General features: G+C 39.9%; 1 protein-coding gene across 2 annotated transcripts in view; it reads right to left on the bottom strand.

Moving 5' to 3' along the window:
- ACYP2 (acylphosphatase 2) overlaps window positions 1–19,074 on the bottom strand; it is a 200,812-nt gene that overhangs the window by 140,917 nt on the left and 40,821 nt on the right. The gene's annotated exons all lie outside the window — the stretch shown is intronic.

Below are 19,074 nucleotides of genomic sequence, written 5' to 3'. Positions count from 1 at the left end.
CTAAAACACCAAAAGCAATGGCAGCAAAAGCCAAAATTGACAAATGGGATCTAATTAAACTAAAGAGCTTCTGCACAGCAAAAGAAACTACCATCAGAGTGAACAGGCAACCTACAGAATGGGAGAAAATTTTTGCAATCTACCCATCTGACAAAGGGCTAATATCCAGAATCTACAAATAACTTAAACAAATTTACAAGAAAAAAACAACTCCATCAAAAAGTGGGTGAAGGATATAAACAGACACTTCTCAAAAGAAGACATTTATGCAGCCAACAGACACATGAAAAAATGATCATCACTGGTCATCACAGAAACGCAAATCAAAACCACAATGAGATACCATCTCACACCAGTTAGAAGGGCGATCATCAAAAAGTCAGGAAACAACAGGTGCTGGAGAGGATGTGGAGAAATAGGAACACTTTTACACTGTTGTTGGGAGTGTAAATTAGTTCAACCATTGTGGAAGACAATGTGGCGACTCCTCAAGGACCTAGAAGTAGAAATACCATTTGACCCAGCGATCCCATTACTGGGTATATACCCAAAGGATTATAAAACATACTACCATAAAGACACATGCACACGTATGTTTACTGCAGCACTATTCACAATAGCAAAGACTTGGAACCAACCCAAATGTCCATCAATGACAGACTGGATTAAGAAAATGTGGCACATATATACCATGGAATACTATGCAGCCATAAAAAAGGATGCATTCCTGTCCTTTGCAGGGACATAGACGAAACTGGAAACCATTATTCTCAGCCAACTATCACAAGGACAGAAAACCAAACAATGCAGGTTCTCACTCATAGGTGGGAATTGAACAGCAAGAACACATGGACACAGGGAAGGGAACATCGCACACTGGGGCCTGTCAGTGGGTGGGGGGCTGGGGGAAGGATAGCACTAGGAGAAATACCTAATGTAAATGACAAATTGATGGGTGCAGAAAACCAACATGGCACATGTATACCTATGTAACAAACCTGCACATTGTGCACATGTACCCGAGAACTTAATACAAGAAAAAAGGGATTAGTAAAGTTCAATTTATTCTACTCATCTACATACTGCTCCCACTCCAGATGTGGAAGCTACATTTGTCTCCACATCCTTCACTGTCATGGGTTACACACATTGCTGTGAAAAATCAGTCAGCATGATTGACATTTCATCAATTTTGATGAATCAGGGAAAAGAAGGAAATTCAACCAAGGCCAACACTTTAGCTGGTACAAATGTGTTCATAAACAAAGCCCATGATCATATGAAACATCTTTAATTTTAAAAGCTTTGCCTCAAGTAACTGACTTTTGTCTCTTAGAAAGCAAATACATACATATATATACACACACACACACACACACACACACACATGTGTATATTTATATACTTTTTTTAATGACCATGGTTAGAGGGAATATAATTTTTATTTTTCTAGAGAAAAGGTCTCACTCTGTTACCCAGGCTGAAGTGCAGTGGTACAATGATAGCTCACTGCAGCCTCAAACTCCTGGGTTCAAGGGATCCTTCCTGTCTCAGCCTCCTGAGTAGCTGGGACTACAGACACATCCCATCATCCTTGGGTAATTGTATTTTTTATTTTTGTAGAGATGGGGTCCCCCTATGTTGATTAGGCTGATCTTGAACTCCTGGGCTCAAGTGATCCTTCTCCCTCAACCTCCCAAAGTGGTAGGATTACAGGTGTGAACCGCCACACCCAACCCAAGAATATCAATTTTTAAAACCAACATTCCAATTAGTACAGGGAAAGAAAACTGCACCTTTTTAAAGAAAAGCCCCTTAGAGAGGAGAAAGAACTGTAATTAGAAAGGTATTAAGAACTAAAAGCCGTTTTAACTTGTTTCCTAAGAAACCAAAAAATAGAACTGACAAATACAACTTCCAAAGAAGCTTAGATTTACTTACTCTATTATTAAAATTTCCAGTTCAAAATTTTTTAGAATTACTAATGAAAGCGGTGAAAAAAAGCTCTTACAGGGAAAAAAAATAAGTTCCTCCAGTTAAATTTGTAATGCTTCTACTAGTGAAAATTGATCTTCATGAACAAAGAAAACAACAGAGTTGCTCTCAAACAGGTTAATAATATATTTAGCAACCAACACCACATTGTGATTCTTAGACAACCACAAATGACACAAGATAGTCTCCTAAATTTGTGGACTTAACTTTTTGGCATAACATAGCTTTTTGGCAGATAAATTTGCTTAATAGAGAAGATGTGCATTTGGTCATCAGGAACTAAAGCTCTTAGTAGGTGGGTAACAGCTCGTCCCCTGATAACATTCCCATATTCCATTTGGTATCTTTGGTATGGGGAGGAAACCTGTGGACTGTATTTCTTTATGTCTGAAGCCCTTCTGAGTGGTTTTATGAGATTAAAATGGTAGTATTTGGGGCTGGACAGCAGACACGAAGGAAGGCCAGCGCGAACCTTTGGGAATGTGCACTTCGGCTCATGCACTCCAGCCTCTCCCCTGTTGATCACGTATGGGGAGGCGGATGTACAAGGTTAACCTTGAGAGGAGCTCTGGCTCAGAGGTCCCGGCCCAGGATCTGTCACATACACACAGAAGGCAGCCCAAAGAGTATGAAATGCCCAGCCCTCCTAATAGTCTTGATAGCCTCCCAGTACAACCAGCCACTCCAGTAAATAAACAAAGTGAGCCTTGGCATTTCCCTGTGACTGACTTAGATGGCACTGCACCTCACGGGGCAGTGAGGAGGTGATTGTGTCAGGCAGTGGAGAATGACTGAGACCTGCAGCGAGGTCTGCAGGGCACTAAAATCAGATGCTAAGAGACCCTCCTCCCACCTTTGACTGCATAACTACTTCATTACAGGAGTTCCAGGCCTTCAGATAATAAGGTCCAGAGACCAAAAGTATAAAGCATATCCTCCTTCCTTTTGCCTATCCAAATCCTAACCTTTCCTTTTAAAAATCCCTGTGCTTTATGAAGTCATATTACAATCCCTGCCTACAAGACTTTCCCATCTAGCTGGAGATATGAATATGTTTCCAACCACCTAAGAGATTATGTCTATTCTGTGATTTAAAAAAAAAAACTATCTTAACAAAAATTTTTGTAACAGGACTTGGAGGTAAAGCTTTTTTCTGTCACCTGGAATTGGCAACCAAGTATCACTAAGAATCACAGAATGCTAAAAGAAGAAATGAACTGGCCAGGCATGGTGGCTCACGCCTGTAATCCCAGCACTTTGGGAGGCGGAGGCAGGCAGATGGCTTGAGGCTGGGAAATCGAGACCAGCCTGTCCAACATGGTGAAACTCCATCTCTACTAATAATACAAAAATTAGCCGGGCATGGTGGCACACACCCGTAATCCCAGCTACTCGGGAGGCTGAGGCAGGAGAATCACTTCAACTCAAGAGGTAGAGTTTGCAGTGAGCCAAGGTCGTGCCACTGCACACCAGCCTGGGTGACAGTGAGAGTCTGTCTCAAAATAAAAAGAAGAAATGAACAACTGGAGCCAGATTCCTCCTTGAGGGCACCTTAGGACACAACTTATGTAGTTCTAAAACTATGAAAACTGACTGCTGATGCATTAACCAAAAGTCATATAATAGCATAATGGGGAAATGAGGGAAGGAAAGAGTAGTGTAAGAGTCACATCTTCATCTACTATAATATGACATCAATAGATTTGTCTATCACAGTAAAAAGTCACTAGATAATATCTAAAGTTAATGATTTAAGAGATACCAGTTATTTTGAAATTAGGAGGAATATTCAAAAAAATCACTAAAACTACTGTTGAGGAGTGGGATGGGATGGGTTGAAAAGGCAGTAGTTGCTGGTTTTTAAAATATTTTTAGCACTGTTTGACTCTTAACATGCAGGTATTATTTCATTAATTATTAGAATTATTAAAAAATAAAATTAACTTATAGAAATAGAAGGCAATATTTTTCTCTGGGGAAAAAAAAACATAAGTTTCATGGGCCTTTCCTGTGCGGTGTTTGTCAAAATGTTGTCTAGAGTACATGGATACGGCTGGTAAGTAGTAGCTAGACTTACATCAAATTCCTAGAGGTTGGCCAGGTGAAGTGGATCATGCCTGTAATCCCAGCACTTTGGGAAGGGTTGCATGAGGCCAGCCTGGCCAACATAGCAAGACCTCCTCTCTCTTAAAAAAAAAAATTCCAGAGGCTGAGGATTGTTTATCACATATTTTGATGTAGGATCCAAATGAAGGTGAGAATGTGTGTATTTATTTCAGTAACATCCATAGATTTGAAATTGAAGCCAAAGGGGGATAGGGGAGGCTCTCATGGGTGTCCTCTAAGCATCAAACAAACAAATCAAAATCAGACCTAACAAAGAGAAACAACACACCAGGACCCAAGAACGCAAGCCTGCAACTCCAATGGCACTACACAGGCTAATTAGCCCTGAAAGATTCACTGCTCAAATTATCTACTGGAGTCATCAGAAAAAGGGCAACCTCTGCTAAATAGCTTCCATCCTGTGGGGGGGAAAGGAAGTGATAAGTATAACATACTTTAGAAAGAATAGCGTTCAAAATTATTTAGGTAGAAAAATTCTTCTGTAACACTCCTGATCGGCTCTTCGGGCAGCAAAACCAAGCTTTACAAATCCCAACAGGTTTAAAGGAAAATGATGCCAAAAATAAAGCTTTGGCTCATCTTACCAGTGTTTCACCTCAATTGTCTATTTTATAGGCCATTTAAGTGACAGCATGCACTAAAAATTTTGACTTTGTCATCCTCAGCTATCCAGGAAATGGCAATACTTAAAATTCTATTTCTAATACAATTACAATTAATGTGTTATCTATAATACACCCTCTACAGTGCTCCTGTTTTATCATCCATTTTACATTTTCCCAAGAGATACTGTATGTTCATTTTCACTGCTCTCTTTTTAAAATTCATTGGGTTTCTTTAATTAAATGATTACTATTATATCTATTTTAAAATAACTCAGCTGATATATAACAATAATGGTTCCACTATACCTGTCTAAATATTATCCCAGTAATGTATCTGAAATTATATTAATAACACTTCTCTTGGTAATATCGAATTACTTTTTATGGTTTCTAACTTACCATTCATGTGGCTTTTTTCCTTTATTGGACATTTGGACATAGCAGATTATTTTATTATTTAATTTCATTTTATTTTATTTTGTTTTGAGACGGAGTCTCCTTCTGTGGCCCAGGCTATACTGCAGTGTTGTGATCTCAGCTCACTACAACTTCTGCCTCCCAGTTCAAGCGATTCTCCTTACTCAGCCTCCCGAGTAGCTGGGATTACAGACGTGTCCCACCACGCTTGGCTGATTTTTTTTTTTTTTTTTTTTTCAGTAAAGACAGGGTGTCACCATGTTGGCCAGGCTGGTCTTGAGCTCCTGACCTCAAGTGATATGCTCGCCTCAACCTCTGAAAGTGCTGGGATTACAGGCGTGAGCTGCTGCGCCTGGCCTGAATACAGCAGATTTGACCCAGTGGTTTTGTCTGAAGAGAAAAAGTGAGTATTTTGACAAAACAGTTTTGAGAAATGTACATCAAAATATAGAAACAATTTTTATAAAAAATTACAGTAATAATTGGGATGGGGAAATGGGATGGAATGAGGCTCTGGGGTGGCACGGGGTCCAAGAAGAGGATGAAGATTTCTATCTTTCATATTATGTGGTAACTTTTTTAAATTGGCTTATTATTTAGAACTTATCAAAATATTCCAGACTCAAAAACAATTCCATCACAGACTGATAAACAATTAGCCATTCGCTCTGAACCTGTTTAGGTATCTCCTACATAACTCTCTTCCCACTGGATTATTGTTTATGAAAGCCCAAAGTATTTAAATAAAACTATGGATATCATAACATTTCACCCAAATACTTCAGTATATAGCTATAAAAAATAAAGACATTTTCCTACATAACCATGATGATTTAACACATAACAAATGTAATACTAATTCCTAATGTTCTTTCATACCCAAGTCATATTCAAATACCTCAATAGTTCCTCCCTCAAATGTCTCTTACAGCAAGTTTATCCAAATCAGAAAAAAAATCTGCATCTATATAATATTTGTGATACAAATATAGAAAAATACTACAACTATGAAATCTAAATGTGTGTATTACACTATTCCCTGTCTTTTCTCTGGATTTGAGATTTTTTTGTAATACAATGTCCAAAAGATTAACATCATTATATCTTTTCAGATATGATTATAAATGTAACAGAGGAGGGTATTGTCTAGACTGTGCTACTGGGCCCTGTCCTGTTCAAAGCTGTCATCAATTATTTGGACAATGATATACAAATGATCCTTATCAAATTTCTCATTTGATGAGCTAGGAGAAATAATGAACATGTTAGATAATTGAATCAAGATCCAAAAACACTTTGACAAACTAAATATAGCAGACTGCTGAGGAAATGAGTGGTGATACATTGGATGCCTTTTTATGTTCAGTAAGAGCTGGAGGCAAAAGGTCACAGGTCAATAAATGCCGTAATGAGGAAAGGTCCTACGGATTACCAGTAGCTTTGGTGATGGCCAGATCAAATGGAATTGCCTGAAGCATTAAAAAAAAAAAAAAAAAAAAAAAAAAAAAAAAAAAAAAAAAAAAAGTTACAGCTCTTTCAGAATTTGTCCAGCAGGTTTTCTGGTTTTACTGGAAAATACCTCATACACACAAAAGAAAATTAAAATAAATGTTAAAATAGAGTCCTTTATAAAGAGGGCCTGCTGCCCTCCTGGCCTGTGAGCTGCATCTGTCAGCCTTGTGAGATGAGCATTGCCAGCAAACTGGGGTGGCAAATGTGAGACTAGGAAATGGAGGTGAGGGGCATGAAAGGTGGGGATACAAAAGCCAAATTGCTATAGAATCTTGAAGTTTCCATCGTTACGGGAAATCTTCAAGGTGAGTAGCAAGGTAGACTAACCATCTTGGCATCGAATTCAAGCACCTGATTGGGTCCACATTCAGGGAATATCTTATCCTGTGCTTGGTGTATTTCACAAGGACAGATGTGTCACCCAAACTGGAGATGCGGACATGCTAATGAGCAATTTTTTAAAAGTCATAGTATCTGAATGGAGGTCACCTTGGCACTGACAAGGGAAACAGAAGGATCTCAGTTTGTACAAAGGTTAAATTCTTTATTCAGTCTCAAGAGTTTTCTGGATCAAATCCTCCATCTCTTGCTTCATTCTGTATGTATACTCTTCTGTGTCTACCCATCCATCTCTCCTCAAGTTCTTGAGGGCAGAGACTATATTACTTATCTTTGTATCCACAGTTCCCAACACTCTGCCTGACATATAGCAGATACTTTATAATATTTGTGGAATGAATAAATGCTTGTCCAGAGGACACAGGTAATAATCAAATGCATCAGCTCATGCTGTATCAGAGACTACATAGCCCTCTGGGTGCTTTCCGACAACAGCGTGGCCAAGTGGAGCACACTTAGATCTCCTTGACTGACCAACCAGGTAGTAATTGAGGCTGCACCTAGATAAGAGCCTTAAGAATGATGCATCACTAAGCCAATGGACCAGGGTCTGATATTGCTGGATGGTTGTTTAAACTGAATGTAAGACTTTAAACTTTTAGATTGCAGTGCCACATGAGTATGTTTTGGTGGATTAAGGCAGTATGTTTTCTGCAACAAGTCAGGCTGGATAGCTCTGATTCAATATGCTCACATGGGTTTCTGGGACTTTTAGAGAGATAACCCTCTGCAAAACGGCCACTAATCATTGGTTTTACATATATATATATACACACACACACACACACTTACACACACACACACATACATACATATGTATTCCTTGGATTTCCTACCAGAAGATTACTTCATCCAGAGTCCAACATGCACTGACTTTCCCTTGGCGGGGCAGGGGTAGGGAGGAAACTCACAGGAAGACTGGTTTGCTCTCCTGGCACCCAGTCTCCTCTCCAGTCTAAAGCACTAATGATCAGGTCAGATCAGCTCTGTGAACAATCTTAACATGGATAGGGCATCAGGTGGTATTGCCTTCAAGTGTACTTTCCTCTGCCTCAAGTCTTAGAGGACTTTGGTTGTCTCTGGGGTGTGTGTGTGTGTGAAAGAGAGAGACAGAAAGAGACAGAGACAGACAGAGAGAGACCAGATGACCTCTCAGGTCCCTTCTAGACCTAAAATTTTAAGACAATTGTTTTGAAAGTACTAACTAACAATGAATCGCCAGCTTTGGAATTTTTGTGGCTAGCAGTATTCAAAACATATTCATGATTGCAGGAAATAAGGCAGAGGACCCTAAAGAGAGATACAAAAACAAAAAGGTGAATATGAGTGAAATAATATATCAACTTCAAATCATTAGCAAGGTAATACCACTGAAATCAACTAGTCTATAGTGTCTCCAAGATGGTTAGTTAGAAAGTAAGGCTGTTTCACTACTTACAATAGCAAATAGCAAAGACTTGGAACCAACCCAAATGCCCATCAATAATAGACTGGATAAAAAAATATAGCACATATGCACTGTGGAATACTATACAGCCATAAAAAGGAATGAGTTCATGTCCTTTGTAGGGACATGGATGAAGCTGAAAGTCATCATTCTCAGCAAACTAATACAGGAACAGAAAACCAAACACCCCAAGTTCTCACTCATAAGTAGGAGCTGAACAATGAGAACACATGGACACAGGGAGGGGAACATCACACATCCGGGCCTGTCACAGGGGTAAGGGGCAAGGGGAGGGAGAGCATTAGGACAAATACCTAATGCCCGTGGGCCTTAAAACCTAGATGACAGGTTGATAGGTGCAGCAAACCATCATGGCACATGTATACCTATGTAACAAACCTGCACTTTCTGCACATGTATCCCAGAACTTAAATTAAAAAAAAGAAAAAAAAAAAAGGCTGTTTACCACAGCGTTCCCCTTTATATGAATTAATCTTTCTTCTCATTAATCTGTTATATTTTCAGTTTATATTGCCCCTTTGCCAGTTCTCTTATTTTATTTCCTGCAGTCTTCTCTCCTATGTACCCAGTGCAGGTGCCTACCATCAAGTGTTTCAGCCTCTAGTCTGTCATTTCAATTCATCCTAAATATTCCATTAATGACTCCTCCTAAGTCATCATCATGATTGGGTCACCCTGCCCCCAGCTGAAAGCATTCTTCAATGATTCCTTGGTGCACAAGGGATTAAGTCAAAACTCAAAAGCCTGGCAGTTAAATCCTCACCAATCTAGCTCTTAGACAAGAAGTTAAGCTCCATGTCATCTGAACTTCTCCCCAGTTCCTGTATGCATCCATGATTCACTCCTACAAGCTGCACCCTGACCCATGCCATCTCTCTTCCATGGAGCATTCCCCCTCTTTCTCTCTCCTCTGAATGTCTCAGTTCTACACATGTTCCAAAGCCCAAGTCAGATCCCTTTCAGCCATACCAGCCATTAGCTATCCTTTGGTCTTCCGAAGTTCTACCACGCTTCTTTACCATTTCACAGAATACTCCCTATATTGGTAATTAACTTTCACGAGCATAAGTTTTATTGCCTCAGCTAGACTGGTATCTCCTCAAGGTCAAGGACTTTATCCTTTTTTTAAAAATGTCCTAAAGTACCTATCACAATGCTCCCCATGGCAGATGCTCAATAAATAATGAAAATAAGTGAATAACATTTTTTTTTGAGACAGTTCTGCTCTTGGTGCCCAGGCTGGAGTGCAGTGGTGCAATCTCGGCCCACTGCAACCTCCGTCTCCTGGGTTCAAGCGATTCTCCTGCCTCAGCCTCCTTAGTAGCTGAGATTACAGGCATCCACCAACACATCTGGCTAAGTTTTTGTATTTTTAGTACAGACAGGGTTTCACCACGTTGGCCAGGCTGGTCTCAAACTCCTGACTTCGAGTGATCGACCCCTCTCAGCTTCCCAAAGTGCTGGGATTACAGGCGTGAGCCACCGCCCCCAGCCGATAACAAACATTTATGAACCACTTCTTTTTGTCTCAAATTATTTTGTCTGAAAACATTTTCAAACTTCAGGACTTTCTCTCTGACTTCATAATGCTATGAATGAGTCTCAGTTTTTTTAAATAATGTATTTTCAAGGGTGCCCACTGCTGATTATAATAGACGGTCTCAAAGACAGATCCTGGCAAACAATACCATCTTGCAGGATTTAATATGATTGAGTCACTTTCAATTAGACAAGAAAGCATTACATTCTAGAAATTGTCTCTTCCCACTGTAATTGAAAAGGAAAAACTGACTTTAGGTATACTAAATCAAAAGCATATACACATAAATCATAGATAACTCACATGCAGGCATGGGTATGGCCTTACTATGTGCTATGTGGCCTCACCACTCAAAATGTGATCCAGGGACAAGCAAAATCCATACTGTTTGGGATTTTGTTAGAGGCAGAATATCAGGCTCCACCTCAAACTTACTAAATGAGAATTATTTCTTTTATCAAAAGCCCTGGGTGATTTGAAAAGCACTGGACAAACCCAAAAACGAGCAAAAGTGACTGTATAGAGGAATTTTTCTTTTATGAGACAGGGTCTCACTCTGGCTCCGGACTGGGGTGCAGTGATCACGACTCACTGCAGCCTTGACTTCTCGGGCTCAAGCAATCCTCCCACCTTAGTTTCCTAAGTAGCTGGGACCACAGGTGTGCACCACAACGCCCGGCTAACTTTTTGATTTTTGTTGTTGTTTTTGAGACAGGCGTCTCCCGCTGTTGCCCAGGCTGGTCTCCAACTCCTGGACTCAAGCAATCCTCCCACCTTGGCCTCCCAAAGTGCTGGGATTAGAGGTGTGAGCCACCACGCCTGGCCTGTACAGGAGGAAATTTTTTTATGTAGGTTCTGGTGAGAACAGGATTTTTATCCTTTCAAAACAGCCTATACCAGTGTTTCAACACAGGCTGCTGGTCCCCATCCCCAGGGTTTCTGGTTCAGTACACCTAGGGTGGAAGCCAAGAATCTGCATTTCTAACAAACTTCTAGGTGATATCCATGGTGCCGCTGCTGGCCTAGGAACCACACCACAGGTTTATACCATTGAAAACAACAGGCCTCGTATTTTGGGGAATTTTACTCCAAGTGCACTTCCAATAGAAGACAGAATACTGAGCTAGTAAAACAGAAAAGAAAAAGAGGCAGCAGCAAAATGTTTCATTTATGTTACAAGAAGGTAGCTGTTAACACTCCTTTGTACACAGTGGGGTAAAAATAGCTGAAGGAATTACTATAGCAACAGCTATAACATCCTTAGAGACTTTCTCTCCTGGCATTATTCATAAAGGGAGACCCATCTTACACGAATTCTATTTCAACTTGGAGACCTGTCACAAACAATAAACATGGGAAACTTATCCCATTCGTCAAACACTATGAGATAAAATACAAATTTAAGATGGATTTGAAAAATGACGCTGTGACGCCTGAATTTGGATTTGGTCCAGCAATTAAACAACCAAAAAAAGTAAGTCTTTATCTATATGGCTGTGAAACAACAGAAACAACAAGAAAAGGAGAGCTGAGAAAAGTTGAGAATACTTATTATAAAATGTTTAATGTTTTTTAAAATCCCAAAATAGCTTCTTCTTTTAAAACAAAACTTCCCAAATTATAAATAAAAGAATATATAAAACCAAAGAGCTCCACCTAGAGTTTGAAAAAAGGGTTATTACTTATACACACAAATAACAAAGCACTATCTACCCTATTGTATCTATATTCTCTTCGTTACTGTTAAAAATATGTATTCTTACAAAATCTTTACAAAAAGGATAACATTTTAAAGTGTATAATACTGTTAACGTAAAGGAGAACTGACTTTCATGTCTCTAACCTATTTTTCTTCTAAAACTTTGGCAGTTGTATTTGTCACTGTGAATGATTATCTTCAGGCAAATCACTAAAAAGTTAGGATAGAACATATATATCTACTATGTAGCCACAAGTTTTTTAAAGAATTAAAAAATTAAAAAGTTGGGATAGTGTTTTAGGCATTCATGGAGATGATAGTTTATGAAATTGATTCAAGAACCCAGTTCTTACCTGAGCTTGCTGTATGTCCTTGAGTAACTCCTCTTCGAATCCTGAGTTTTCACATCAATAGGGGTTAGATAAGACCAGTGGTTCTTAGACCCGGCTGCTCATTGGAAACACTTGAGATCACTGGAAATAATTTGATGCACGGGTCCCAGCCCCCACAATCACAATTTAATTGTTCTGTTGTGTGGAGTAGGAGGTGTGGGCAATTTAGTCGCCTTGTAAAAGCTCCCCAGGTGATTCTAACATGCAGATTGGCTGTACCATATTGGGTGATCTCCAAGCTGTCTTTCACCCTTAAGCATCTATAGCTCTAGCTCAGTGGCTCTGAAGCTTTCATGTGGATCACAGTCACCTGGAGGGCTTGTGAACTCACACACAGCTGGACCTTACCACTGGCTTCGGATGCAGTAGGCTCAAGGTAGGCCCCAAGAATTTACATTTCTAACAAGGTGCCAGGTAATGCTGATGCTACTGATTCAAGGTCCTATTTTGAGATCATTGTTCTAGATTATTTTAAAATTACATTTGCCCATCTCCCAAATTATTCGTACTCTCCTTGATGAAACCACAGTATGATATGGTTAATTAATCTCCTTGATTCTAATCTCCCTTCTTCCAGTTCTTAGCCCATACTTTCAACACAGTTAGTAACCTAACCCACAAATGCTATTGTGTCACTCCCTGGCCTGAAACTTTTCAACAACTCACCATTGCTGACACAAGGACAAATTCACATGACATGCAAAGCTTTTCAGTTTCCAGTAGTCTGTCATCTGCCTATGTTCCAGTCACATGTTCCCAAAAATACAATGAAGGCTCTTTCAGGACAGTGCCTTCGTATCTGACATTCTCTTCTCCTGAAAGGTCCTCATTCCACCTTCTTTTTCTGACATACTTGTCACCATTCACTCTATAGGCCAGGTACTGTGCAAGGCACTGGGAATTCAAAGAAGAGAAGTTCAAACAATCCCTGCCTTTAAGGAGCGTACAGTCTTGAGAAGTGTAGACGGCATTGTTGAATGGCAAACCCAACACTAGTCTTAATACCTCTCCCCCTTCTCCCTTTCATCCTTATGAGTGGCTGAAAAAGCTAATTACTGCCAGGGATGCACAATAGCACATACATAGAAATCTGCTGCCGGCTTCTGGGAAAGGGTTTGCTTTCCAGATAAAAAGGAAAAGACCCAGAGCCATCCATTCCCCCAGCCTTGAGTGTGGGTGCAATGCCTGAAGCTGGGACAGCCTCTTACAACCATGAGGGAAAGGACAAGAGAATCCTACAGACACGGTCCTGACATTGATTATCAGCTCAACAAGCGCCAGTAGCCACTGACCTCCAGTCTCCTTTATATTTTAGAATAAACCGCCATTTGTTGAGCCACTTGTTTATTAGTTTTCTGTTACTGACAGCTGAAAGCATTCTCTTGGGGTGGAGGCGGGAAATATCCAGCAAGTCATCCTTTCACAGCAGCTGTGCTAAGTGATGTCAGGAAGCAGAGCACACAGTGAGAGGCTACAACACAGCGAGTGGGGAATGAGAGTAGGGAGCAATCAGCAAGGCATGGAGACAAGAAGGAAGCATCCATTCCAGGCAGAGGAAAGAGCTTCTGCAAAAGTCCTCAGGGAGGAAGAGCACTTGTGGCAGAGGACAGAAAAGCCTGCAAGATGAGGAGCAACAGAGGAAGCCGGAAGGAGAGGCAAGGCTTGTCCTGCTCCCCAAGGCAGGAGGAACACTCCTCCCACTGTGCTGCCCCAGAGCTTCATCCCTAAACTCTACCCCCGTCCTTCCACCCTGTTCTAATTTACCTGCCTACCTCTTTCACCCCAGTTAGACTGGACTTTTCACAACCCGTTTAATCATCTTATGCCCCTTAGCACCTAGCAGAGGGATGTGGAAATACACATAATAAACATTTACTGAATGAAAACATTATCATATAATACTTTAACTATTCAGAAGTATCCTGGCTGGACGCGGTGGCTCGTGCCTGTAATCTCGGGACTTTTGGAGGCCAAAGCAGGTGGATTGCTTGAGCCCAGGAGTTTGAGACCAGCCTGTGCAACATAGTGAGACCCTGTCTCATTTAAAAAAAAAAATCCTAAAAGTCATAATCCAATATGAGGGCTGACTTACGAATATTTTTGAAGCCCAGTTCTGTAGCTGAGTTCCACCACCACCCAGGTATGCCACCTTCACATGACTGAATGAGATGCTTGCTATAGAACCTTATTAGAGTTAAAACAGGTGATCTCAGGCAATATTTATGGATTTTTGATGATTTTTTTTTTAAAGCACAGGGAGCTTGACTTTAGCAGCCCAGTCAAAAGTACCTGCCACAGGTGAAGGTCCAACCAGGAGTGGTTTTATAGTGTATACATGGTTTTATAGTAGTAAACGGTAGGTTTATGGGTGATTTTATTTAATTTCCACTTCTTAATATTTTATAATTCACTTGATTCACTTAAATTACTTAAATCAATACAATTTTTTTTACTTTCAAAAGCACAGAGGAGAGCAAAACTTCCTCAGCCACGAGGCCTTAGTTTACTCAGTATGTTTTGAAAAACGCTTCATACTTTTTATAATTAAAAGTGATTCCAAAGTTTAAATTGAAATTGCAGACAGCCTTTGACCCCTATCCAGGAATCAACACTTCAAAAATATGGGGAATAGCACATACCTCACGTCAGTGGCACGGAGCGCAAGGGAAACAAGGCACAGTATTTTATTGGTTAGAATTGCTGATGCATGGGGGTAATCAAAAGCAGACCATGCTGGGCGCAGTGGCTCATGCCTGTCATACCAGTGCTTTGCGAGGTCAAGGCTGGAGGATTGCTTGAAGCCAGGAGTTTGACAACAGCCTGGGCAACACAGTGAGACCCCATCTCTACAAAAGTAAAATAAGGGCAAAAAGAGGAAAAAGAAAAGAAAAGCAGGCCGGGTATGGTGGCTCATGCCTGTAATCCCAGCACTTTGGAAGGCTGAAACAGGTGGATCACCTGAGGTCAGGAATTCGAGACCAGGCTGGCCAACATGGCAAAACCTTGTCTCTACTCAAAATACAAAAAAAAAAAAAAAAATTAGCTGGGCATGGTAGTGGGTGCCTGTAATACCAGCTACTTGGGAGGCTAAGGCAGGAGAATTGCTTGAACCTGGGAGGCTGAGGTTGCAGTGAATGGAAATCGTGCCATCGCACTCCAGCCTGGGCGATGGAGCAAGTCTCCGTCTCAAAAAATAATAATAATAATAATAATAATAATAATAATAATAATAAAAGAAAGAAAAGCAGGCCAACTTTTAGTTGGTTTCCTGTTGTTTTCAAATTCCCTATATACAATGTGCCCATAAGGCCTGCACCAGGCAGATGATCCCACTACCTGCACTGGTGCATGGCTGTTTGCTGTTCCTTCTGCACAGAAAGCTCTTCCCAGACCCTCTGCACTGGCAGCCTCCTCTTCACCATGCATCTCTTAGCTTAGAAGTCACCTCCACGGAAAGCCCTTCCCTGATTATCCCATGTAGAGTTGGAAAAGCACCACTCTCTTCTACAAGACCTTCTTTATGTCCTCCATGGCACTTACCACTATTTGAAAATACCGAGTTTATTGTTTGTTTATTGAAGGTCTTCCCACACAAGAAATGAAACCTTACTTCTTGGTCACTGATGAATTCTAGTACCTAAAACAGTTCCTGGCATATATAAAAGGTATCAAATATATAATCGTTTAATAAACGAAAAAGATATATATATATATGTATACAAGGATACTCACTGCAACAAGATGCATAATAGCAAAAAACTGCAGAAAGCTGAATGCCCAGTAATAGATGAATGATTAAATAAATTATAATTCATCTATAAATCAGAATATTCTGCAGGGATTTAAAAGAACACTTACTGCCATCAGAAGATATCCACAATATACAATACCATGAAATTTTAAGTTGTAGAATAATATGTGTGGCATGATCCTATCTTCATAAATGACAGAGATAAATGTAACTACATGGGAATCTATAGGGTTTTTTAAATAATAAGGGATTATATTATATGTATTTTCAATATATATACATGTTACATGCATATAAAAATATGTATAGGACTATGGTATTAAGAGGACAGAAAGAACTTACATCTTTTACTCCACATGAATCCACATCATTTAAATTTTAGAACAACCATGTAAATCTTTTATAAATTTTTTTAAAAGATCACATTTATTTTGTACTGATAAACTAAAACAGATTTCAAGTTTTTGGAAAATTGAGATATCTTTTAAAAAATATTTATTTAAAATATTTCATGTTCAGACTAGGTGCAGTGGGGTCATGCTTGTAAATCCCGGCACTTTGGGAGGCTGAGGCAGGCGGATCACCTGAGGTCAGGAGTTCAAGACCAGTCTAGCCAACATGGTGAAACGCCATTTCTACTAAAACTACAAAAATTAGCCGGGCATGGGTGGCAGGTGCCTGTAATCTCAACTACTTGGAAGGCTGAGGCAGGAAGAATTGCTTGAACCCAGGAGGTGGAGGTTGCAGTGAGCCGAGATCATAGCACTGCACTACAGCCTGGATGACAGAGCAAGACTCCATCTCAAAAAAATGAAAATAGGGCCGGGCACGGTGGCTCAAGCCTGTAATCCCAGCACCTTGGGAGGCTGAGACGGGTGGATCACGAGGTCAGGAGATCGAGACCATCCTGGCTAACATGGTGAAACCGCGTCTCTACTAAAAAAAAATACAAAAAACTAGCCGGGCGAGGTGGCGGGCGCCTGTAGTCCCGGCTACTCGGGAGGCTGAGGCAGGAGAATGGTGTAAACCCGGGAGGCAGAGCTTGCAGTGAGCTAAGATCCGGCCACTGCACTCCAGCCTGGGCGACAGAGCGAGACTCTGTCTCAAAAAAAAAAAAATGAAAATGAAAATATTTCATGCTCACATACATGATGGAATACTATGCAGCCATAAAAAGAAATGAACTCATGTCCTTTGCAGGGACGTGGATGGACCTGGAAGCCATTATCCTCAGCAAACTAACACAGGAACAGAAAACCAAACACCGCATGTTCTCACTTATAAGTGGGAGCTGAATAATGAGAACACATGGACACAGGGAGAGGAACAACACACACTGGGGCTTGTCGGGGAGCAGGGGAGGGAGAGCATCAGGATAAATAGCTAATGCATACGGGGCTTTATACCTGCACATTCTGCACATGTATCTTGGAATTTAAATAAAATATACATATATATTTCATGCTAAAGTTTTTATATTGTAGGCAAACTTTAAGATTATATTAAAAATAAACAAAATTAATAAGCAAACATTGAACTTGAACTACACTTTAGACCAAATAGACCAAATAGACATATGTAGAATTTTCCATCCAACAGCAACAGAATACACATTCTCAAGAGCACATGGAACTTTCTCCAGGCCAGGTACCAAAAACAGTGCCTGGCATAAATAAAAGGTATCAAATATATAATTGTTCAATAAATGAAAAATACATACATTTATTATCTATGTTAGGCCACAAAACTGGTCTGGACAAATTTAAGAGAAGTAAAATCATTTCAAGCATCTTCTCTGATCATAATGCTATGAAACTAGGACTCAATAACAGGAAAAATCTTGGAAAATTCACAAATATGTGGAAATTAACATGTTACTAAACAACCAACAAGTCAAAGAAGAAATCAAAAGGGAAATTTAAAATATCTTGAGACAAAATGAAAACACAACACATACCAAAACTTAATGGGATGCAGCAAAAGCAGTTCTAAGAGGGAAATTTATAGCAATAAATGGCTCTATGCACCAGGGACCAGTGGAAGACAGGAATGGAGTGGGTAGGGTTTCAGGATGAAAATTCCACCTCAGATGATCAGGCATTAGTTAGATTCTCATAAAGAGTGAACAACCTGTATCCCTTGCATGAGCAGTTCACAATAGGGTTTGCTCCACCATAAGACTCTAATGCTCCCACTGATCTGACAAGAAGGGGAGCTCAGGCGGTACTGCTGCTCATCTCCTGCTGCGTAGTCCGGTTCCTAACAGGTCACAAGGGTTGGGGACCCCTGCAGTCTATCAGAAAAGAATAAAGATTGCGAATAATCTAATGTTATACCTCAAGGAAGCAGAAAAAGAAAAAGCTCAAATACAGCAGAAGGAAAGAAATAATAAAGATCAGGGCAAAAATAAAGAAAACAGAGACTAGAAAACAATAGAAGAAAAATCAATGAAACTGGCAGTGGTTTCTTGAAAAGATAAACAAAATTGACAAACCTATAGTTAGGCTAACCTAGAAAAATATTGAAAAGATTCAAATAAATAAAATCAGAAATAAAAGAGGAGACACTGTGATTTATGCCACAGAATACAAAGAATCATAAAGATTACTATGAACAAACAACCATAAGGCAATAAATGAAATAATCTAGAAGAAATGGATGCATTCCTAGAATTTATCCTGCCACATATAACCTACCAATGCTAAATCAAGATGGTATAGAAAATCTGAACAGACCAATAATAATTGAATTGGTCATTCAAAAAGATTGAAGCAATAATACAAAGTTTCCCATCAAAGAAAAGCCCAAGACTGGAAGTGTTACTGATGAATTCTACCAAACATTTAAAGAACTAATCTCAATCCTTTTTGAACTCTTCCAAAAAATCAAAGAGGAGGAAATACTTTTGAACTCTTTTTATGAGGTTATAGCCTTGATACCAAAGCCAGACAAGAACATTATGAGAAAAGAAAATTACAGGCCAATATCCCTGATGAACATAGATGTAAAAATCCTCAACAAAATACTAATAAGCCAAATTCAACAGCACATTAAAAGGATCATTCGGCCAGGCGCGGTGGCTCAAGCCTGTAATCCCAGCACTTTGGGAGGCCGAGACGGGCGGATCACGAGGTCAGGAGATCGAGACCATCCTGGCTAACAGGGTGAA

The sequence above is a fragment of the Rhinopithecus bieti genome, unplaced genomic scaffold (genome assembly GCF_001698545.2).
Source record: "Rhinopithecus bieti isolate Rb0 unplaced genomic scaffold, ASM169854v2 scaffold_47995, whole genome shotgun sequence".
Lineage (NCBI taxonomy): Eukaryota > Metazoa > Chordata > Mammalia > Primates > Cercopithecidae > Rhinopithecus > Rhinopithecus bieti.
The sequence above is the reverse complement of the archived record's forward strand: the minus strand, read 5'-3'. Positions and strand labels throughout refer to the sequence as shown.